This window comes from Tursiops truncatus, chromosome 6 (genome assembly GCF_011762595.2).
Source record: "Tursiops truncatus isolate mTurTru1 chromosome 6, mTurTru1.mat.Y, whole genome shotgun sequence".
Taxonomy (NCBI): Eukaryota; Metazoa; Chordata; class Mammalia; order Artiodactyla; family Delphinidae; genus Tursiops; species Tursiops truncatus.
The window spans coordinates 106,755,545-106,780,786 of record NC_047039.1 but is presented as its reverse complement, the minus strand read 5'-3'; the positions used below and the strand labels follow the sequence as shown (position 1 = coordinate 106,780,786).

General features: G+C 41.5%; 1 long non-coding RNA gene across 1 annotated transcript; it reads right to left on the bottom strand.

Annotated features, from left to right (window-relative positions):
* Positions 1-13,970: 13,970 nt before the first annotated feature.
* Positions 13,971-16,860, bottom strand: LOC117312788 (uncharacterized). Its single transcript, XR_004527233.2, has 3 exons — positions 16,418-16,860; positions 15,030-15,087; positions 13,971-14,159 (listed from the first exon to the last, which is right to left on the bottom strand). It is a non-coding gene; the product is annotated as an uncharacterized lncRNA (long non-coding RNA).
* Between the last annotated feature and the right edge of the window lie 8,382 nt (positions 16,861-25,242).

The window sequence follows — 25,242 nt, the reverse complement described above, 5'->3', positions numbered from 1 at the left end:
ATTATCACCTTTAGACCCCTGGAGTTAAGGCCTATAGAAAGTGAGACTGACCAAATAGCTACTTCCAAGGAACATTTCAGTGGCAATAAAGGGTATTAGGACTGTGAGGTGGATTGGTTGCTTCTTAGTGCACTGGAAAATTTGGATAAAAAAGGTGATGAGCTTAGGGCTTTAAATTCCCAAATCAAGATTTGGGTCAAGATCCAGAAAGCATTTATGTCTGCCCTGAAAGAAAGCCTTATCTCCTGGAGCTGCAGGTTGAGATTTCTGAAAGCCAAACCCAAAGTCTATTCGTGTGGATGGCTGAAGGACAGTGCCAACTGAATTCACACCTTGGAAGGTCTCTTATTAAAGTTAGAGGGCTTTGACTGAGAAGGAGTGGGACCCTAAAAACTGGGATGGAAACACACCTGAGCAGACTCTGATGAAGATGAGTATCATGAACTCCCAAATCTTACCAATCTTTTTGCCAGTAGAATCATCCCATCCTCCCCTTCTGAGGAGGTTACTCTCTTGGTACCTGGAGAAACTCTAGTGGCCTCTTGAGGTGATGTTCTTGTTGGGGAAAGGTGATCTTCCTCAAGACCTGCCCCCCACCTCTCACTGCTGCTAGATCTTTTACTAGACTCAAAACATGGCAAGCTTCAGGGGGTCAGGTACAAAGTGTGATCATGAAGAGGCATCATTACACCAAAGAATTGCAAGAGGTCTCCAACTTGTATCAATGTAGGATGGACCCAAAGGGTGTTGGCTCATGGTGGAAGGAATATAATGTTGGAGCTGGCTGAATTGATTGATATGAATGTACTAAGGGATTCTAGATTAGTTATGGTAATTTGAGTGGCTTTGTATTGGTCAGGGTTCCCCAGAGAAACAGAACCTTTAGGATATAGATAGATTTAGATAAGAGGAAATTTAGTATAGGAATTGGCTCACCCAGCTATGGAGACACAGAGTCCCGCAGTCTGCTGTGTGCAGGCTGGAGAACCAGGAAAACCAGTGGTATAATTCAGTTCGACTCTGAAGGCCTGGGAATCTGGGGGGCCTGATGATGTCAGTCCCCATCTGAGTCCAATAGCCCAAGAACCAGGAGTGCTGAGGTCCAATGGATGTCTCAGCTCAAGCAGAGTGAATTGACCCTTCCTCTGCCTTTTTGTTTTGTTTGGGCCCTAAATAGATCAGATGGTGTCTGCCCACATTGGGGAGGGATACCTGCTTTACTTAGTTCACCAATTCAAATGTTAATCTCTTCCAAAAATTCCCTCACAGACACACCCAGAAATAATAAATGACCAGCTATCTGGACATCCCTTAGCCCAGTCAAGCTGACGCATAAAATTAACCGTCAGAGGCTGGGGTGGCTAATAGTTTGCTCAGTTGGTTGGTTGAAACCTGGACCCAAATATGAACTCCCCTGAGCCTAAATGAATAAGGCTGAGATTTCAGAACTTCCCAGATATACTATAGAGGGAGGCATCCAAAAGCTTAGGAAAAGCAGAATGCTAGGATGGATTTATTATATAAGACCTGCTCACCTACCCCCTCACTGTGTCTCCTAGGAGGGTCCAGAGGACTGCTCACCAAGGCTTTGAGAAATACATTGGTGAGGGGAGTTCCCAGCATTCTGAAGAGCTCTGTAATGTTGATTCTCTGGAGGACAGGAATTACAGTGGGAAATGACACCATGAAACTGAGCTCCTTGAATTCAGTGGGGACGATGGGATCCCAGGGAGGCACTTAACTGACAGAGACAAGGTGGCTGTGACTACCATAATTCAGAATAGTCTGACCTGAAGAATGTTTTAGCTGTGGCTGTTTGACTGTGGTGTCCCTAGGATTGAAATAGATGGGCAGCCTACTAAAGTCTTACTTGATTTGTCTAAACCAGAAGCTCTAGATCTGGTGAACAGAAGTCTGGCCTGAATCAACACAATAGAGAGCTGCATTCTCCAAACCTGTTCCTAGATTTGAGCCATTTCATACACCCCAAACCCTTTGAATAATGGGGAGACACTTAAGGAAGGAATGCTACACTGACAAAAATGTATACTGTAGCTCTTTTTTATTTTTATTATTATTTTTATTGAAGTATAGTTGATTTACAATGTTGTGTTAGTTTCTGGTGTACAGCAAAGTGATTCAGTGATTATACAGATATAATCTCCCGAACTCCCAATTTATCCCTCACCCCGCCATAACTCTTCTTTAACGTACTGGAACTCTACCTCCTAGCATTCCCTAAAGGGACCAGCAGCCATTTACGAGGGTGACTGTGCATGGGGGAATGGGAAATAGCCAGACTTTCGGGGATCACTGTATGCTAAGGAACCCAAAATGACATTGTGGCCTACCAGCTGTAAAGGGGATTATGGTAATTGGGTGATTAATGGAGTTTTGGCTTGAGTCAGTTTCCATGTGGACTCAGTGGTCTCCAAAACAATGCTGTGGTTATCCACATCATCGTATCACATCACTTCATCATCCAGTGGAAGTAGTTTATGCTAGATTGGGCTTGATGGGTCTAGAAGGCACAAGTAAGTTGGATGAGTATGTAGCTCTTCTGCTGTTTTGCTTTCTCCCTTTTGGTCTATACCTACATCCTTATGAGAAGTTTCCCAATGACCAGTTAACAGAGGAAGAAAATATTGAGGATTTGAAAATGATTACGCATGACATGCAGGAACCACCTAAAAGTGGACCAGTGTGGCACTAAGGCCCTACTGTGGGGTGGTTCTGAAGAGCAGTGGTGAGACAGAAACCTTCCAGTGGGCAGTTGAACAGTACACTTCATTGTTCATCTTGCCTGGAAGGAGAAATGGCAAGAGGCACAGGTTTACAGTGATTAATAAAAGTTAATTGCAGGAAGTGGCAAACGGTTTGGCTAGATGGTCAGGGACTTGGAAATAACAGAATTGGAAAATTGGTGACAAAGAGATCTTGGAAAGAGCTATGTGAATAAACTTCTCCAAACTGTCACACTGTGTGAAGATATCTGTGTCCCATGTAAGTGCTTATTAAAGAGCAACCTTAGTAGAGAAGGACCTTTATACTCAGATGGACAAGATGACCCATTCTCTGGATTCCAGTTAGCCTCTTTCCCCAGCCACTTTTGTCCTTGCTCAATGGACTCGTGAACAGAGTAGCAGTGCAGCAGGAATGGAGGTTATGCATGGGCTCAGTAACATAGACTTCCACTGAACAAAACTGACTTGGCTACAGTTGCCACTAAGTGCCCAGTCTGCCAACAGCAGAGACCAACACTTAGCCCTTATATGACAGCATTCCTCAGGGGAGCAGACAGCCATGTGGTGATAGGGTGGTTACGGTAGACCACTTCCAACATGGAAGGGGCAGCACTTTGTCCTCACTAGAGTAGACACTGGTTGTGGATTGGCCTTCCCTGCTCACAATGCTTCTTTCACAACCACCATTACTGCCTTATCTGCCGTCATGGTATACCACACAACACTGCTTCTGACCAGAGAAGCACTGGTAAGGTAAATAAAGTAAGGTGGCAATAGGCTAATGACTCATGGTATCCGTTGGTCTTATCATGTTCCCCATTACCCTCTAGCAGCTGGCTTGATAAAACAATGAAATGGCGTTTTGAAGACTCAATTACGACACCAGATGAGTGGTAATACCTGTGGGCCCAAGGCAGACTCTTCCAGGTTGTGGTATATGCTCTGAATCATTGTGACCAATATGTGGTATCATTTATTCCATGAACAGGATTCAAGGTCCTGGAATAAAAGCGTGGACATGGGATTGGTTCCTCTCACTGTTATCCCAATGGTCCAATAACCATTAAGATGGTCATGTGTGGGCTTCCCTGGTGGCACAGTGGTTGAGAGTCTGCCTGCCGATGCAGGGGACACGGGTTCGTGCCCCGGTCCGGGAAGATTCCCACATGCCGCGAAGCAGCTGGGCCCGTGAGCCATGGCCGCTGAGCCTGCGCGTCTGGAGCCTGTGCTCCGCAACGGGAGAGGGCGCAACAGTGAGAGGCCGGTGTACCGCAAAAAAAAAAAAAAAGATGGTCATGTGGCTTTTGTCCTTTATTCTATTAATATGGTTTATTACATTGTTTGGTTTTCTTATGTTGAACCAACCTTGCACTCCCACAATAACTCCCACTTGGTCATGGTGTATAATCCTTTTTAAGTTGATATTTGCTGGTATTTTTACATGTATATTCATAAGGGATATTGGCCTATAGATTTTTGTGTCGGTTTTGGTATCAAGATAATACAGGCTTTATAGAATGTGTGGGAAGTGTTTCCTCCTCTTTTATGTTTTGGATGAATTTGTGAAGGATTTGTGTTAATTATTCTTTAAACACTTGGTAGAATTCACCAGTGAGGCCATCTGGTCCTAGGTTTTTCTTTGCAGAAAGTTTTTGATTACTAATTTAGCCTCTTTACTTGTTACAAGGTCTATTCAGATATTCAGCTTTTTAAAAAGAGCCAATTTCAGTAGTTTGTGTCTTTTTAGGAGTTTGTCCATTTCATGTAGATTAATTTGTTCATAGTATTCCCTTATAATCCTTTTTATTTCTATAAGGTCAGTGGTACTCTCTCCTCTTTAATTTCCGATTTTAGTAATTTGAGTTTTCTCTGGGAATGGGACTTTGAAGGGGCACCAGCCCATTCTGCCCCTTCCAATAGCTGCCAGCCTGCTGGTTTTTACTGTAATTGCAGTGAAAGGGCAACTGCAGAGCCAGGGAGGGGGAGATGAGAATAGTGAAAGTTAAAATGCCATAAAGGTTGCTGTTATTACTGATACTCAGCTATTGGTTTTTTAAAAAAAATAATAAATGCTCCCCAGATTGCTACAAGCCTTTGGTTAATTTCCAGAGTTCTGAAAAAGTTGTTCCTGACAATTTTTGCTGGTGTTTTCACTACTTTTATGGAGAAGGAAATTTTCAGAGGTCCTTACATTGTCATTTTTGCTGATGTCACCCCTCTTTTTTCTTAGAGGTACATAAAGTAATAGTGTTTCTTACAATTGATGACATCTTAGATTTGATAAAATATTGTTAATTCTTAGCTAACTATGTAATGGGAGAGTTAAAAGTAAGGTGACACTAAATGCTAGGCAATAAAAATAAATAGATTATGGGCTGATATATTAATTAAATATCTTAGTCCTTATATAATTATGGAAAATGATAGAGATCTTGATTATTAATTCCTGACTTTGTCACATCAATTATTTATGTTAAGATGTAAGGGTAATTATTCAGATAAGGTAAACAGAATATGTAACTTATAACCAATAAAAGGGAAAAGGAAAATTATTAATTTAGTGGAAAGTAGGAAAGAAGGAAGGGACAAAGGAAAACAGTGAAGAGACACACAGACACAAAATAGATGTTATAAATAATCTCAAAATAATAATCACAATAAATGTAAATAAATTCACCCATTGAAAGATGGAATTTTTCAGATTGGTTTAAAAATTCAGCTATATATCTTATTTATAAGAGTTACACCTAAAGGAATGAAATGGGTTGTAGTAAATGTATAGAAAGACATATACAGTAATAAGTAGATACTAACCAAAAGAAAGCTGGTATACCAATGTTAGTACTAAACAAAATAAACTTTAAAGAGCAATATTAAGAAAAGTGGGTGATAATTAATGATGAAAAGAACAATTTATAACACTGAACTTTATGTAGCCTAGAAGGCATTAAGCAAAAATAGACAAATCCCCAGTAATACTAGGAGATTTAAAACATTTCAGATGGAATAAAAAGAGAGAAAACTAGTAAGGATAAAGAAGATATAGAAGACTAGATAACAGAATTAACAAACAATATAAAGAATTAACAAACAATAAACATGTAGAATTCTCAGTGTAGCAAATGGAGAATATACATTCTCTTCATGCATATGTGGAATGTTTATAAATATCAACCATTCTATCACATAAAAGAAGACTCAAGGGCTTCCCTGGTGGTGCAGTGGTTGAGAGTCCGCCTGCCAATGCAGGGGACACGGGTTCGTGCCCCAGTCCGGGAGGATCCCACATGCCGCGGAGCGGCTGGGCCCGTGAGCCATGGCCACTGAGCCTGCGCGTCCAGAGCCTCTGCTCCGCAGCAGGAGAGGCCACAACGGTGAGAGGCCCACGTGCCGCAAAAAAAAAAAAAAAAAAAAAAGAAGACAAAAAATAACAAAGAAGCACTGTCTAAAAGACCTCATGAAATTAGAATTTAATAATAAAAGGCTAGCCAGAGTGGGAAAGCATCCCTAAATAACTAATGGATTAAAGAAGAGATTATAACATGAATTACAAATATTTAAAACTGAATAATTAAAACTCTACATGTCAAAAGTTGTGGGTTGCTGCCAAAGTGGAACTTTAAAAATTATAGCCTTAAAATAACTTTATTAGAAAAACCAAAATGACTAAAAACAATTGAACCACATTTTCAATTTAAGAATAGAAAAGTGAACTAGAAGATAAAAGAAGCAACAGAAATTAACAACAAAATCAAAAGTTAATTCTTTGAAAAGACTAATAAAATAGACAACTTCTGGCAAGGTTGATGAAGGGAAAAAAGAATTATTTTAAAGGGACATAAGTACACACACTGTAGAGAAGAAAAGGGTCACAAGGGAATACTTTCAATGCCTCTATGCTAGTGCATTTAGAAACTTGTATGACATAGATACATTGTTTAGAAATCTAAAAAATGATCAGCTTCAGAAAAAAGCAGAAAACTCAAATAGACCTATAACCATTTAAGAATCTGACCTACAATGAAAACATCAGAATTTGGATATTTTTCAGGTGAATTTTACCAAAATTTCAATGAATAGGTAACTGCTATCTTACTTAAGCTGTTGCATGAATAGAAAGAGAAACAAATCCTCACCTCCATCTCTTTTCTTGTGACTGAGATAACCATGATACCAGAATTGGAAAAAACTGTGTGAGAAAGAAAAATGATAGACCAATCTCATTTTGGAACACGGATACAAAATTCCTTTTAAAATGGCAAAATGCATCTTAAATTTCATACTAAAAATACACCAAGACTAAGTTGAATTTATCTCAGGAAAACAAGGATGGCTTAATATTAGTAAATCTATTGGTGCAATTCACCACGTTAATAGATTAAAAAATAAGATCATTTTAAATCTCAATAGATGAGAAATAAAAATAAAATATTTAAACTCTTAGAAAACTATGAATATAAAAAAACTTTTAAACCTGATATAGTGAACTTACCAGAAATCTACAAAGATTATAAGTGGTGAAATATTAGAAGCTATCCCTTTGATTTTATACTGAAAAGAAATATGTGCAACACCAAAGACATGATGGAAATAATTGATAAGCTGGACTTCATTAAACTGAAAACTTTTGCTCTGCAAAGAAAATATCAAGAGAATTAGAAGACAAGCCACAGACTGGGAGAAAATATTTGCAAAAGATACAGCTGATAAAGGACTATTATCCAAAAATATACAAAGATCTCTTAAAACTCAAAAATAAGAAAACAACTTGATTTTAAAAATGGGCAGAAAAAAACAAAAACAAAAAGGGCTTCCCTGGTGGCGCAGTGGTTGAGAGTCCACCTGCCGATGCAGGGGACGCGGGTTCGTGCCCCGGTCCGGGAAGATCCCACATGCCGCGGAGTGGCTGGGCCCGTGAGCCACGGCCACTGAGCCTGTGTGTCCAGAGCCTGTGCTCCGCAACGGGAGAGGCCACAACAGTAAGAGGCCCGCATACCGCAAAAAAATAAAATAAAATAAAAATGGGCAAAAGACCTTAATACAGACCTCCCCAAAGAAGATATACACATGGCCAGTCAGTATATGAAAAGATGTTCCACATCATATGTCACTGGGAAAATACAAATTTAAAAAATGAGATACTACTAGACACCTGTTAGAGTGGCCCAAATCCAGAACAGTGATAACATCAAATGCTGATGAGGATGTGGAGCAACAGGAACTTTTATTCATTGCTGGTGGGCATGCAAAATGGTACAGCTACTTTGGACGACAGTTTGGTGGTTTCTTACAAAACTAAATGTGGTCTTGCCATACGACCCCGTAGTCACATTCCTTGGTATTTAGTCAAAGGAGTTGAAAACTTATGTCCACACAAAAACCTGCACACAGATGTTTATAGCAGCTTTATTCATAATTTCCAAGACGTGGAAGCAACCATGATGTCTTTCAGTAGGTGAATAGATAAATAAATTGTGGTATTTATGGAATAGAATATTATTAAGTATTAAAAAGAAATGAGCTATCAAACTATAAAAAGACACAATGCATATTGCTAGGTAAAAGAATCCAGTTTTAAAAGACTATGTACTGTATGATTCTAACTATATGACATTCTGGGAAAAAGCAAAACTGTGGAGACAATAAAAAGATCAGTGGTTGTCAGGGGTAAAGAGAGGGAGAGATTTTTTTCTTAAGGCATTGAAAATACTCTGCATGATATTATATTTATGGACATAGGTCATTATACATTTGTCCAAATCCATAGAATGTACAACAAGAGTGAACCCTAAGGTGAACTATAGACTTTGGGTGATTTTGACATGTCAGTGTAGGCTTATCCTTGTTAAAAAAACACGTGTCATTCTGGTGACTGATGTTGATAATGGGGGGGCTATCCATGTGTAGGGGCAAGGAGTATATGGGAAATCTCTGTACTTTCTTCCCAATTTTGTTGTAAACCTAAAACTGCCCCCCAAAAAATAAAATCTCTTAAAAAGCAAAAGAAATACGAGGCATAGGGAAGAAAGGAAGAACTTTGACACTTTTGTAAGAAAAATCTATTGAGCTAAGTACTGGGGGATACAGAAGTAAGCAAAACAGTTTCTATTCTTACAGAGTTTACATCCCAGTGGAGGAGGCAGACAAAAACAAACCAATTTATAGTATGTCAATTCTAAAAAGAAAAAAGGGGGGAGAAAGAAAGAGCACTGTGTGTGTGCATGTGTGCACACAGTGGTCAGGGAAGGCCTGACTGATTAGATATTTGAGCAAAGACCTGAGGCTGTGAAGGAGTAAACCAGGTGGGATAAGGGAGTTCCAGGCAGAGGGAATAGAAAATGGCAAGTGGAGGCAACTTTTATATGTTGTATATCCAAAGTATGCACATTATCAGAACTAATAAGAGAATTTAACAAGGTTGCCAGATACAAGATAAATATTCAAAAACCACTCGGGTTCCTATATAGCAGCACCCAATTTGGACATAGAATGTGAAAAGGAAAAAGATTTCATTCACAATGGCAACAAAATCAACATAACTATGACTAAAAGTAACAGAAGATACATGAGACCTATGTATAAAATAAATTATATATCTTTATTGATCTGATAAAATCTAAATAATATCTAAATATATGGATTATGTTTATGAATGGAAAAACTCAATATTGTAAAGATGGTAAGCCTCCACAAATTAATGTAGAAATTAATTGGAATTCCACACAACATTGTGAATCAACTATACTTTAATAAAAAAGAAAGAAAGAAATGAAATGGAATTCCAACCAAAGACACAGCAAGGTTTTTAAAAGGAACTTGGTAAACTGATCTTTTTGGATAAGGGCCCAAAATAGCTAAGACAGTTTTGAGGAGGAAGAACAAGGATACAGGGAGGTACTTAGCCATACAGTATTAGGATGGCACTAGCTGCTGAAACAAACCTCAACATGTTTAAGGCTCAAATGTGATAAAACTTTATTTCTAGCTTGTTTAAAATCCAGATCTGATGTTCTTGATCAGTGGGCAGCTCTCCTTCAAGCAGCAATTCATAGACCCAGGCTTCTTCCATTTTAGGCTCCCATTTTTCAAGGTCATCATGCATATTTGCATCAAACTGGCAGAAGGGGAAAGAGAAGGATCATGCATGGGAGGTTTTATAAGCAATGCCTAGAAATAGTGTACATTGTTTCCATTCACATCATTAGTCAGAATTCACCCACCTACTTGCAAGGGGTGCTTGCAAGGGGGTGCTGTGAGATGGAGCCCAGCGGTCATCCTAAGAACAAGAAAAAAGAGGTGTAGCAAAGAGTGAACCAGTCTTTGTCACATCTGCCATGTATCCAGATTTCTTATAATCCCACTATTGGGCATATATACCCTAAGAAAACCATAATTCAAAAAGAGTCATGTACCAAAATGTTCATTGCAGCTCTATTTACAATAGCCAGGAGATGGAAGCAACCTAAGTGTCCATCATCGGATGAATGGATAAAGAAGATGTGGCACATATATACAATGGAATATTACTCAGCCATAAAAAGAAACGAAATTGAGGTATTTGTAGTGAGGTGGATGGACCTAGAGTCTGTCATACAGAGTGAAGTAAGTCAGAAAGAGAAAGACAAATACCGTATGCTAACACATATATATGGAATCTAAGAAAAAAAAAAAAAAACGGTCACGAAGAACCTGGAGGTAAGATGGGAATAAAGACACAGACCTACTAGAGAGTGGACTTGAGGATATGGGGAGGGGGAAGGGTAAGCTGTGACAACGTGAGAGAGTGGCATGGACATATATACACTACCAAACATAAAATAAATATCTAGTGGGAAGCAGCTGCATAGCACAGGGAGATCAGCTCAGTGCTTTGTGACCACCTAGAGGGGTTGGATAGGGAGGGTGGGAGGGAGGGAGATGCAAGAGGGAAGAGATATGGGAACATAATGTATATGTATAACTGATTCACTTTGTTATAAAGCAGAAACTAACACACCATTGTAAAGCAATTATACTCCAATAAAGATGTTAAAAAAAAGATTTCTTATATATAAATATAATCATCAAAACTGTAGTGGCACAGGGATAAATGAATAGATCAACAGAACAGAAAGCAGAACCCAGAAACTGACTTACTCTTGTATAGGAAGTTTGTATATGACAGTGCTCACTTCACAAATCAGTGGGGAAATGGGAAACCATGTAACACAGGGTGCTTGAACAACTGGCCATCTATATAGAAGACAATAGAAAATAATATATAAATAATAATATATGGAAGGCCATATATTAAAATCTAGGTGACTTGAAGGCTAAATGTAAAAAAGTAGGGACTTCCCTGGTGGTGCAGTGGTTAAAAATCCACCTGCCAATGTAGGGGACATGGGTTCGATCCCTGGTCCGGGAAGATCCCACATGCCGCGGAGCAACTAAGCCCATGTGCCACAACTACTGAGCCTGTGCTCTAGAGCCCATGAGCCACAACTACTGAGCCTGCGTGCCACAACTACTGAAGCCTGTGTGCCTAGAGCCTGTGCTCTGCAACAAGAGAAGCCACCACAATGAGAAGCCCGCCCACCGCAACGAAGAGTAGCCTCCACTTGCTGCAACAAGAGAAAGCCTGCGTGCAGCAACAAAGACCCAATGCAGCCAAAAAATAAAAATAAAAAGGCAGGCTAAAAATAACTGGAAGAAAGTCTTAGAGAATATCTTGTGGTGTTGTTTAGGAAAAGATTTCTTAAACGTAGGGGAGAGAGCAAATGATGGGGGGTGGGGGGAACAAGAACCAACCATGAAGGAAAAGAGTGATAAGTTTGTCCTTTCTGCTCCATTTTGCCTATTCCTGTGCCAAAACCACCATATACAAAGGCATCCTAAGTTTAAGATATTTAAAAACCACAAAGTGAATGAACATATTTTCAAAATAAAAAAACTGTAAAGGACTAATATTCAGATTATATAACTTCTTCAATTCAATAAGATAGAAACAACCAGCAGAAAAGTGGACAAAATACATCAACAGCTAATATACAAAGGAGAAAATGGAATTTCCCATAAAAAGAAAAGATGCTCAACTTCACTAATAATTGGGGAAAGACACAAAAATGATCAGCAATAAGACACCGTATCATATCCATCAAATGGGCAAACATTTAAAAGCCTGGCAGTACCAAGTATGTATTAATAAAGATGTGGGGAAATGACTCTTGCAAACTACTGGTGGGAGGGCAAATTAGTAAATTAGTGCAACAACTTTGGAGAGAAATTTGGAAACACAGCTTGACAATGTACACACCCCAGGACCCAGCAATCCCACTCCCTGCTATATTAATCAGAGATATTTTGCTCTTACACACAAAGAGACATGCACAAGGATGCTCATCGCAGGATCATTTGCAATTGCATAAGAAATAAGAAAGTAATCTGTACATCTAACAATAGTGGAGGAAATTTAAAAATTATGGTGTTTTCATACAATGGGTTACTCTTCCTCAGGTAAAATGAATGGACCAGGGCTACATGTATCAACATAAACAAATCTTATAAAACAATGTTGAATGAAAGCAAGTTGAAAATGATTCCATTTATGTAAATATGTACATAATGGTATGTGAAACTTATTTAAATATAAAAAACATATAAAATAATACTATATTTTAATGGACACCTCTATAGTAAAAGTATAAAAATGTGAATAGCAGATACACACCAATTTAGAATAGTAGTTACCTATGGGTAAGTAGCAGTGAAGAAAGTAATGAAAATGGATCAGGAGGAGGGCAGAATCAGATAGACATAATACTATGGCAAAATGATTGCTAAATATGGGTGATGAGCAGAAGGTTTTTATTACTCTATTCTTTCATATATATGAAATATTTTATATTTTAAAATTTAATAAAATAACTTTTAAAAGTCCCAGGGAAGGAGTCTAATTGACCTATCCTGGGTCAGCTGCCCATTTTTGGACCAATCAACTGAGTCATGGAAGAACATGGCTGCTCTTGCTCTAGCCATGTATTGGAAGGAGGCTGGGGATGGAGATAGTGTCCTTGAGAAGGGAGGGCATCTGCACAGAACCAAAGATACCGACTGAGTGCTGGTCCCAGGGGCATAAGCAGCCAGGATATATGGGAAATTAACCAGGATACACATTAGAATCCCCTAGGAGCTTCTTTCAGGACTCAAACCCAGACCTGCTGAGTCAGAATTTTCAGGCATTCACATTTCAAAAAAGCCTTCCTGTTGGTTCTGATGGGAAACCCTAGTTAAAGAAAATCACTTAAGGCCTTGGGTTCAAACCACCAAGTTGAAGCCCCTGGCCTAGGCGAGCGGGCCTTTATGCACTAGATAAAATAGTGCATAATAGTGACTCTCTTCCCTCCGAGAGTCAGCCTGTGGACAAAGGAGAGGACGCACACAGGTGGACTGGTTTCTAGGAAAGCCCCACTCCCAGGCTTCATCCTTCAGTAAGTAATATCCTTGGCCTGAACCACCCGCCTTGGTTCCTCTGGGGTTTGGCTTTAAGAGGTAGGTTAGTGAGGAGAGGGACTTGAGCTTCCCTTAGAGACCAAAAGTTTTAATGTTGGTGATTTTCCAAGCCCCTTTGCATGGTTTAAAATGACAGTAGTAAAAACATTGACTTGCTAATTGCCGGACACTGTGCAGAAATGATTCGTCCAAAGTCCCTAAGCTAGGGGCTGGCAAAGTCAGGACTCAAACCCAGGTCTGTCAGACTCCCAGATCTGTGCCCCGGGGAATCTTGGGTCACTGAAGATTCTTCATAGTGTGGCAGCAACTGGCCTTCTCTCCTTACTGCCTGCTCTTGACACCCCAGAGTACACTCATCTCCCAGCACACCAAGCACGAACTGGTGGTCAGGTGATGATGCTGTCAATGGCTTCACACCCTTCTTATTGTTGCCCTCTTTGCATGGTGTCCCCTGAGTATCCTTTCTACCAAACCATCTATGTGGCAAGTCCTCATGGGTCTTCAAGGCTTTGCAAAATGTATTGGGTTGGCCAAAAGGTTCATTTGCTTTTTTTCTGTAAGATGGCTCTAGTAGCACTTAGTTGTCTTTAACTTCGTTCAAAACAATTTTTTTAGATTGTATGTGACAGCTGTCATATCAGCATGCTTTTAAAAAAAAAAAGACTTATCAAAATTGGTGAATTTTTGTGTAGCCATTTTAATATTGAAGATGGAAGAAAAAAAGCAACATTTTCAGCATATTATACTTTATTATTTCAAGAAAGGTAAAAACTCAAATGCACAGAAAGATTTGTGCAGTGTATGGAGAAGGTGCTGTGACTGATTGAACGTGTTACAAGTGGTTTGTGAAGTTTTGTGCTGGAGTTTTCTCGTTGGACGATGCTCCACGGTCGGGTAGACCAGTTGAAGTTGGTAGCAATCAAACTGAAACAATAATTGAGAACAATGAACGTTATACCACGCGGGAGGTAGCCTACATACTCAAAATATCCAAATCAAGCATTGAAAATCATTTGCACCAACTTGGTTATGTGAATCACTTTGATGTTTGGGTTCCACATAAGTTAAGTGAAAAAAACCTCTTGACCATATTTCCGCATGTGATTCTCTACTGAAATGTAATGAAAACATTCCGTTTTTAAAACAAATTGTGACGGGCGATGAAAAGTGGATACTGTACAACAGTGTGGAATGGAGGAGATGTGGAGCAAGCGAAATGAACCACCACCAATCACACCAAAGGCCGGTCTTCATCCAAAGAAGGTGATGTTGTGTAAACGGTGGGATTGGAAAACCAAACAATTAATTCCAACAAGTACTGCTCCCAGTTAGACCAACTGAAAGCAGCACTCGATGAAAAGGGTCCAGGATTAGTCAATAGAAGATGCATAATCTTCCCTCAGTATAACACAAGACCGCATGTTTCTTTGATGACCAGGCAAAAACTGTTACAGCTTGGCTGGGAACTTCTGATTCATCCACCGTATTCACCAGACATTGCACCTTCGGATTTCCATTTACTTCAGTCTTTACAAAATTCTCTTAATGGAAAAAATTTCAATTCCCTGGAAGACTGTAAAAGGCACCTGGAATTGTTCTTTGCTGAAAAAGGTAAAAAGTTTTGGGAAGATGGAGTTATGAAGTTGCCTGAAAAATGGCAGAAGGTAGTGGAACAAAAGGGTGAATATGTTGTTCAATAAAGTTCTTGGTGAAAATGAAAAATGTCTTTTATTTTTACTTAACAAACCAAAGGTACTTTTTGGCCCACCCAATACAATACTGTTGGTTGCTTACCTCTCATCTTCCCCATTCCACTGTGCAGTCCCAAAGGGGGGCACCGATTCACTCATCTCTGTATCCGGAGTTGATAAGCAGAATGTGAGGGGATGAGTGAATACACAAATGAGTGAATGAATCAATGGTAATGGCAATGGCAAGCAAATGGTAGCAATGCAGAGGAGGGGAGTGTGGGGTCTGCAGCCATAGTAACAATGATGTTGCTGTGTGATAGTGCTAGGAAGATGGTAACCATGGCAACACTGATGGTGAGGCCTCTTTAGACAGTACAAGTGCTGCCTGCTGTCCATGCCAAACCTGACCCACTCAGTGGCCAAACAAGATGATGAGTACAAGTAGCAACTGTTGTCCTGCTCCCTGCTCTAAGACCCCCGCCCAGGGCTGAGTTTCACAGTGGTCACACCCTCTTCTTGAGTGACCCATGAGACTCTAGGAACACTGTGTTGGGGGCAAGGAGGTTCAGCTTGCCTGGGTGTGGGTATATGTGCACAGGCAAGAAGCAGTAGGATGGGCAAATGTATAAGGTGTGATTTGTTCTAAGGACAATCTTCGTGTGTGCACTCGTGCCTGCTGCGAGTGTATTGGGAAGAGGGACAGTTCCATATATGTGTGTGGGGCACGGCCAGATGTGTAGAGGGCTAAGTGTGTGGGAAGGGGGAGTCAGCCTGCCGCGTGTGTGACTGCAGTGTGGTGTTTCTGGGAGGGCGCCGTTGTGGGGGGGGGGGGGCGCCGTGTGCGCGCACACGCGCGCTAGCTTGAGCTTCATCGTGGGGGGCGGGGTTCCGGGGCTGCGGGCCGGAGACCCTCGGCCCCACAGCGTACGGGGTGGGGGGGGTTGGGGGGGTGCTCTGCCCATCTATCGCCCGGGGGGTTGGGGGGGTGCTCTGCCCATCTATCGCCCCGAGCTCAGCGAGCGAGGCGGATATCACAGTGTCACAGGGGCTCGGCTCGCAGATCTTATCCTCTTCATTTCCGCCTGAGCCAAGCCGGCCCGCACTAGCTCCCTGAAGGCTCCATCCATCATCATGGAGGGAAAGATGAGGGCTGGACGGGGGTGGGGGTGGACTCTCAGATGGCGAGGAGAGGGAGGGGGTGGCGGGAACCAGGAGCACCATCGGACACACGAGAAAGGCATCGGGACAAGTTGGCGGGGGTGGGCATTTTGGGATCTGCTCTTCCCCGTGGGGGAGGAGATGCTCTCTTGGCCCTGGCCGGGATGAGGGACAGCGGCCGGACTCAGCCCTAGCCTGGAACACCACGCAGGTTGCTGGGGTCCGGATCCCTGGTGCCTGGCCTCGCTCTCCCAAGCTGGGGGGCAGTGTGGGGAGGGAGCGTGTCTCCATTCCAGCCCTAGGGAGAGGGGTGTATTAAGCGAGGGTCCGCACCTGGACCCTCCGAGGTGGCTCCGGGCTCGGGGCGGCGTAGGCGGGGGCGGGCGCCCCGAAGGGAGGCCTTATTTCATTTCTCCGCACTGCTGAGGTTTCTGCGAAGTGTCTCTCTCACCTCTTTAAATTTTACGGCGCTTGGCTTGTGGCCGCAGGCCCCGCCCCGGGCAGGAAGTGGGTGCTGAGTCTGGGAGCCTCCCAGGCCAGGGGGTGACTCCACCAGGCAGGGCGTGGGTCAGGCCCGGGGTGCCCGGACTCTGCGGGGCGGCCAGCCTGCGACCCTTCTCTGGTTCCCCCGGGCCTTCCTGGAGGGGGTCTGGATTGTCTGGGCCCAGGGGTAGGGTTTGCCTCGTAGCTTCTCAGGCCTGGCCCCGCCCCCTTTCCCAGGCTCCTTCATAGGCCACACCTCCGTCCTCCAGCTCCCAGTGAGTGTTGGGGTGTGCGGGGTCGAGGAGGGATCCTGGAAGAGGGAATAAGAGGACCAGAAGTGGATATCAGCCTTGGGGCCCCGATCTAGGTCAGGTACACCAGTGCAGTCTGCAGATGAGGCAGGTAAGCTCTGGTCCCTGATGGACGGAACTGGCACCTGCTGGGAGATCAGGTTGGGGGCTGGAAATGAAGGGAGGGGGCATGGGAAGGCAGCTGGGCCCCAACACTTCCCTCAGGAGCCTGCTATGACTCCTTACCAGGATCAATTAGTGGGGGCAGGAGTGTGGTCTTGCACTGGAGAGGATGAAGGAGAACAGGAGATGAATGTGGACAGGAGTGGCGCTTGAGGGAGGAAAGAAGTGTGAGCAGAAGGGCATGGACTGTCGGAGGATCCCGTTAACTGGGGGAGGCACTGCCCAGAGACACCCAGCCAGTTAGAGTAAGGATTTGAACACAGTTATGTCTGACTCCAGAGCCCCCTTTTTTTAAAAATTAATTAATTAATTAATTTAATTTTTGGCTGCATTGGGTCTTTGTTCCTGCGTGCAGGCTTTCTTTAGTTGCGGTGAGTGGGGGCTACTCTTCGTTGCAGTGCGTGGGCTTTTCATTGTGGTAGCTTCTCTTGCTGCAGAGCACGGGCTCTAGGTGGGCAGGCTTCAGTAGTTGTGCCATGTGGGCTAAGTAGCTGTGGCTCACGGGCTCTAGAGTGCAGGCTCAGTAGTTGTGGCACACGGGCTTAGTTGCTCCGTGGCATGTGGGATCTTCCCAGACCAGGGCTTGAACCTGTGTCCCCTGCCTTAGCAGGCGGATTCTTAACCACTGTGCCACCAGGGAAGCCCCAGAGCCCCTTTTTAAGATTTGTAATCATCACCTTGATTTCTCTACAGTTTACTTCTTATTGATACAACCTCAGACTATCCAATCAAGCAGCCACAGACATAACTTTGTGACAAGCACATAACCAGAAGGAAACAAAAAGCATAAAACAGAAATTTGGCTCCACTGGCCTGGGAGATGTGGAGCCAGTGGCCCAGCAGGGAGAGACACTAGCTTCCTAGATTGCCCCTGGTCGGGGGCTCTGGGACACCAGGGCTGGTTCAGTTCAGAGCAGGGCGTGGGAGTTGGGGGCAGAACTGCAGCTGAAACTGCCCGCCTGGTAGTTGAAGCCTGCTGAAAAAGGCTTTGAAACATTCTTTTTCTGCGTTGACCTGGAGAGGACATGTCCTGGATAGCACACTCCAGGGAGCTCAACCACCAGCATCTGTATGAGGAAAATTGGTCACCTCCGCATGACCCGGCAAGGGTCTGTTGTGGCCGCCCCTCCCCTACTCCCACACCTGCTCCTGGCTAACGCTCCTGTCTTTTCACACTCCTCACAGCCCATCTCTCACCGAGTCCTATGGATTTGCCCTTCTAAACATCTCTCAAGTCTGTCCCCTTCTCTCTTATCCCTGCCACCTCAGTCATCGTACTCCTTACTGTGGTTTCTCCTTGTGTTATTGCAACGAGCTCCTATCCGTCCTCGATACTATGATGACAATAGGGTCCTGTCATACCCTTTTAAAACCCTTTAAGGGCTGCCGGTTGCTCCCAGGATAAAGCCAAAGTTCACAGCGTTGAGTTCAAGCCTGCCTTTCCTGCTTCCCTCACTTCGTTTTACGAAAATAACCTTACCCCTTCATGCTTCTGAGCCTATTGCGTGTGGCGCCCTCTGCCTGGAATGCCCTTCCCTCCCTTCTGTACTGGGCTAGATTTTTGTCACCCCAGGCCCAGCTCAAGTACCTCTGCTCTGGGAAGACTTCCTGGAGGGAATCCGTCTTCTGTGCTCTCATGGCCTCTGTGCTCCCTTGCCCCCTGGTTATAATTGGCTGTTAGGATCTGTCTAGGTCTTGCACTAGACTAATTGCTCACAGAGGGCAGGGCCCTTATTTCACATAGGAGCCTGAGAACCTGGCAGGAGGAGTCAAGAGGGGATTGCTATTGAATGATAAAGGGGAACCGGTATTGTTTGGGACCTAGCACCAGGCTGCCCCCAGACTGTTTCTGGACTTCCTTGGACATGGGACCCTGGGTCCATGATACTTGGGGTGTGGGTGAGGAGGAAGAGGCTGGTGAGTGGCATTGTGAGCTTGTTTGAACATTATCCCTTCACATGAATTCTCTTTCCTCTGAATCCCTCTCACACTGCCCCCAACGCTGCAGAAGACCTACCTGTAATGAGGACTGAAGATTCAGGAATGTTCCAGTCACTGCCTGTGGCTTTTGCGTCTTATTGAATAGGGTGACTGGTTGTCATGGAAACCCGAGTGCAGGAAGCTCCTTCTGGCTCCCTTCCCAGGGTGGAACTGCGGGCTGAGTGCCCTCTACGGCCTCTGGCTGAGCTGCTGCCAAGCTGGCAGCTGGTGCTGGATGGCTGGGGCCTACCCACTCTGGGCCAGACTGGGTCTCATCATTCCTTCCTCAGTAGAAGTTTGTGGGTTCATCCCAGAGTGTTGACCCGAGCCTGCACCACACACTTCAAGGCCGTAACCCTATAAACATGTTTCTTCTCCTTTGGGGACCAGCAAACCTCTGGATAAACTCAGGTTCAGGTTCTGGAGTCAGACAGCATGGGTTCTAGTCTTGACTCTGCCACTGCTTGTGTTGCTGTGTAGTCTTGAGCAAGACATTTAATTTTCTAAGTCTCAGTTCCCTCATCTGTAAAATGGGGATAATAATAGCATCATGAGATTTCCACTTTTGGTAAGATGGTGAACTAGTGCTCTAAAAGGCCCTCCCACTAAAATACAACTAGATTCTGCATGAATTACAAAAACAAAACAAAATAAAACAAACCATTATTTTTAATGCATTGCTGGGTTTGTTAGAAAGTAAGGGAAATCTCTAAGGACTAAATATCCTCTGCCAAGAAAAACTCAACAAGACAGTGAGTAACTAAAACTAAAGCATGGAGTCATCACTAACAGGTAAACAGGAAAGTCAGGCTAAGTGTTGAAATAAGCACTGTGATAGGCAAATTAAGTCTAGGGCAGAGGCGAGGTGAGAGAACTTAACTTGAGACTCCTGAATTGTGCCCAGGTCTCTTGAAGGTGGCTAAAGTAGTCCCAGATTAATAGCAGCCCCGACTAAATGCAAATGCCATCAGTATGAATGTACCTCCAATTTAGGCCCTCAGGATTCCCACAGGTTAAATTAAAAATATGAGCTCACAATCAGTGATCACCAAACTACAAGGAAACAAGCCACTATGAGTGAGAGTCAGCAATTCAATAAACAATACGCTGAGACAATATGCCCTTCCTAAATACTTTGGCTATTGGAATTACCAAATACAGAATATAAAACAATCATGTATAAAATGTTCAAAGAAATACAAGATGGAATCACATCGCAAAAAAAATGTGGAATAAAAACCTGTCTACAATGGCCAGAAGATTTGAAAATAAACCAAATAGCACTTGTATAAATGAAAATTATAATCAGTGATATAAAAATCTCATGAGCTGGACTAAATAGATTAGATGCAGCTGAAGAGAAAATTATGAACTGGAAAGTAGATCTGAAGAAATTACCCAGAATATAGCACAGAAAAAAAATAGAGATGTAAAATATAAAAGGAGGTTAAGAGAAATGGAGACAAGAATAAGAAGGTCTGCTATGCAGCTGAAACCCACAAGGAAAGAGCAGAGAAAGCTAAGGTGAGATTATATTTGAAGAGATAATGGCTGAGAACTTTTCAGAACTTGTAAGAGAAGTGAATTCACTCCTAGACACATTGTAGTAAACTTGCAAAAGACCAAAAATAAAGATAAGAACTTAGAAGCAACTGGAGAATAGAAACAAGCTGGTTATAAAAGAATGGCATTTAGACTAACAGTAAAATTATCGATAGCCACAATAGAAATCCATAAGAAACGGGGAACTATTTTCAAAGAGCCAAGACAAAATAATTATTGACCTAGGTTTGCATACTCAGTAAAACTATCTTTTGAGAATGAGAACAAAATAAAGTCATCTTCACATGAACAAAACCTGAGGGATTTTACCACTGACAGACTTTCATTAAAGGAAAGTAAAAATGATCCCAAAAGGAAAGTCTGATATACAAGAACAAATGATGAGTAAAGAAGTGGTAAACAAGTAAGTAAATTTAAACAAAAAGTGTCTGTATAAAATAGTGTTAAGGGCTTCCCTGGTGGCGCAGTGGTTGAGAGTCTGCCTGCCGATGCAGGGGACACGGGTTCGTGCCCCGGTCTGGGAAGATCCCACATGCCGCGGAGCAGCTGGGCCCGTGAGCCATGCCCGCTGAGCCTGCGTGTCCGGAGCCTGTGCTCCGCAACGGGAGGGGCCACAGCAGTGAGAGGCCCGCGTACCACCAAAAAAAAAAAAAAAAATAGTGTTAATAGCAATAATAATGTCTACTTTGTGGGCAAAAAAGAAATAAAAAGGTAGAACCCAAATACTGGATGTCAGTCACATACAAGTTGGGAGAGGTGATTGGAATTAATGTGGTTTAAAGTCCTTGAATTATCTGGGGATGGCAGGGGGACTAAATAATTATTAACCCTAGACTGTTTTTAAAGTTTGAAAAATAAAAATTTAAGGGTAATTTCTAAAAAATAATAGAAAAGGAGTATGTAACTACCAAATCTGTAGAGGAAAAGAAATGGAGTAAAAGGGGAAAACCTCTCAACTTTTAAAAAAGTGAGAAAGGGGAAACAAGAACCATGGAAAAGATGGGTGGATCAAAAAGAAAGTATAAAATTAGATGGCAGATACAAATCCAGATTTATCACTAACTGTAAAAGCTGTAAATGTGCTAAACTCTTTAGTAAAGAAACAGACATAATATTTGAAATACTAAATATTTTTAAAATCCAGCTGTATGTTGTGTACAAAAGTCACTCCTAAAACATAAGGACACCAAAAGGCTGAAAATAAAGGCATTCAAAATGATACATGAGGGGACTTCCCTGGTAGCCCACTGGTTAAGAATCCACCTTCCAATGCAGGGGACACGGGTTCAATCCCTGGTGGGGGAACTAAGATCCCACATGCCATGGGGCAACTAGGCCTGAACCCTCTAGAGCCCGCACGCCACAACTAGAGAGCCCACATGCCACAGCTACTGAGCATTCGTGCTCTGGAGCCCGCACGCTGCAACTACTGAGCCCGCACGCTGCAACTACTGAGCCCGCGTGCTCTATAGCCCACATGCCTCAACAAAAGATCCTCCATGCTGCAACGAAGATCCCATGTGCTGCAAATAAGAACTGACACAGCCAAATAAATAAATATTAAAACAAACAAAACCCAAAATGATTCAAGAGAAAAAAATATCAACCAAAGGAAAGCTGGAGTGGCTTTATTACTATCAAAAAAGTAGTCAATAGGGCTTCCCTGGTGGCGCAGTGGTTGAGAGTCCGCCTGCCTATGGGGGGACAAGGGTTCGTGCCCTGGTCCGGGAAGATCCCACATGCCGTGGAGCGGCTAGGCCCGTGAGCCATGGCTGCTGAGCCTGTGCTCCGCAACGGGAGAAGCCACAACAGTGAGAGGCCCGTGTACCGCCAAAAAAAAAAAAAAAAAAAGTCATTAAGTTAAATATTATAAAAGATAAAGAGAGTTCCTAATAATGATAAAAGTTTTAATGAAACTGGAAGATAAAACAATTCAATTCATAAAATAGCCTCAAAACATACAAAGAAAGAATGGACAACTACAGAGAAAAATTGGTAAATCCATGATTATTATGGAAGATTTCAACATATCTCTTGTAGTTATTGCTATGTCAAACAAAGAAAAAATTAAGGTATAGAAGATTTTAACTACACAATTAACAAACTTGAACAAATGAATGTAGATAAAATCCTGAATCCAACAATTAGAGAATACAAATGTTTTCATCCACACAAGGGAAATGTATAAAAAGTGACCACATACTAGAACATAATACAATTCTTAGTAAATTATAATATCCGGTATACAGATCATGTTTCTGTAACCTGCAATGCAACTAGGTTAAAAATCAATGATAAAACAATGAGTAAAAATTTTTCCATGTGTTTGTGAGTTAGAAAAAAATCACACTGGAAAATTTTAAAGCCCTTATGAGTGAAAATGTTGCATATCAAAACTTTTGTAATGCAGTGTAAGTGGTAGTTTTTGGGAAATTTAGAGCCTTAAATGCTTATATTTTTAAAAAAGAAAGCTGACAAAAGAAAGCTGATAATTAGCTAAGCATCCAGCTTACAAAAATAGGAAAAGAATAAAAGCTGAATGAAAGAAAAGGAAAGAATATCATAAATTAATAAAATAGAAAAATAAAGATACAGTAGAGGGAATCAACAAGGCCAAAATTAATTCTTTGAAAGACTAATAAAGTAGATAAACATCTGGCAAAGTTTAAAAAGAATTTTTTAAAGGCATAAATCAATAATATTAAGGATGAGGAAGGAAATATTGCTACAGCTAGAGCAGAGATCAAAAAGATAAAAAGAATATTTTATATAACTTTGTATTAAATAAATTTTAAAACAGGCAAAATGCACAGATTCTTTGGAACACATGACTTCTCAAAACTGGCTTAAGAAAAAAAAAATCCTGAATAGTCCCATAACCACTAAACATAATTAAATAGGTTGCTAATCCCACATAGAAAACATCAAGCCCAGATGATTTCAAACATTCTAAGAACAGATATTACAATTTTATACAAACTCTTCCAGAGAATAGAAAAAAGGGAACACTATCAGCTCACTTTGAGAAATCAGTATAACTATTATACAAATCAGGACAACCTCATTCATGTGCCTAAATGCAAAAATCAAAAAAGAGTAGAAGACTGAATCCAACAAGATATTTAAAAATCATGACCAAACCAGGTTTATACCATGGACCTAATGAGGTTTAACATTAACATATATTACATATTAATATAATAATATTATTACTATATTATATATTATTATATTGTGTATAGTAGATATTATGTTACATATTAGCATGTATTACATGTTCTATAACATTATTAATATATATTAAATTGTAAATATGTGCAGTGACATTAACAGGTTAAAGGAGAAGATCTATGTAGAAGAAGCATTTAATCAAAATCAACATTCTTTCATGATTAAAATTCTTACCTTCCTAGGAAAATAAGGGAATTTTCTTAACTTACAAAATTTAGCAAAATCGTACTTATTAATAAAAAGTAAAAAGGATTATCCTTAACAAAACACGATAAGGATCTTAATATCCTCCTAATCAACATTTTATTGGAAGTCCTAGCCAAAGTGTTTAATATTTTTAAAAGAACAAGGAGAAGAAAAGGAAGGAAAGAAGAATAATGATTAGAAAGAAACAAAACTATCATTTCCAGGTGAGATGATTATCTACATTAAAAAATCCAAAATAATATACCAAGAGATTATTAGGATTAATGAGTTTATGAAGGTGGCAGGATATAAGATAATATTCAAAACTAAATTGCTCGTCTCTATACTTATAAAACAATTCAGAAAAAGACAACATTTAGAATAGCAACAGAAAGTAAGGAATCTAAAAATAAATCTAATAAAAGATGTGCAAGACCTGTTGCAGAAAATGTTACAACCTTATTGAAAGACGTCAGAGAAGACCTAATAAACAGGGAGATTTATCCTGTTCAGTTCTCCACATATTGATCTATAGAGTAATTGTCATTCCAATCAAAACCCCAATAGGATTTTTAAAAGTACTTTACAAGCTGATTCTAAGTGGAAGAACAAAAGCCCAAGACTAGCCGTACCCTCCTGAAGAAGAAATGGTGGTTAAACATGCCTAAATGCAATCAAGACTTAATATCAAGTGTTAGTAGTTAAGAGCACGTGGTATTGGCATGGGATTAGACCAATAGACCAGTGCAACAGTAATAAAAGTTCACATGTGTAGAAAGCTGACATACGATAGAATTGGCTTTTCAGATGACTGGGAAAGTATTAACTATTTGATGTAAGGTGCCTGGATACTAGATTATTCATATGGAAAAATATGAAGTTGGATCCTTATCTCACCTGTACTCCAAACTAAATTCTTTTTTTTTTTTTTTTTGCGGTACGCGGGCCTCTCACTGTTGTGGCCTCTCCGGTTGCGGAGCACAGGCTCAGCGGCCATGGCTCACGGGCCCAGCCGCTCCGCGGCATGTGGGATCTTCCCGGACCGGGGCACAAACCCGTGTCCCCTGCATTGGCAGGCGGACTCTCAACCACTGCGCCACCAGGGAAGCCCTCCAAACTAAATTCTTAATGGGTTAAAATTTTAAATGTGAAAGTCAAAACTTTAAAATTTTAAGAAAAAATGTAAGAGAATATTTCTGATTCAGGTAGTGAAGGATTTTGTAAATAAGACACACAAAAAAA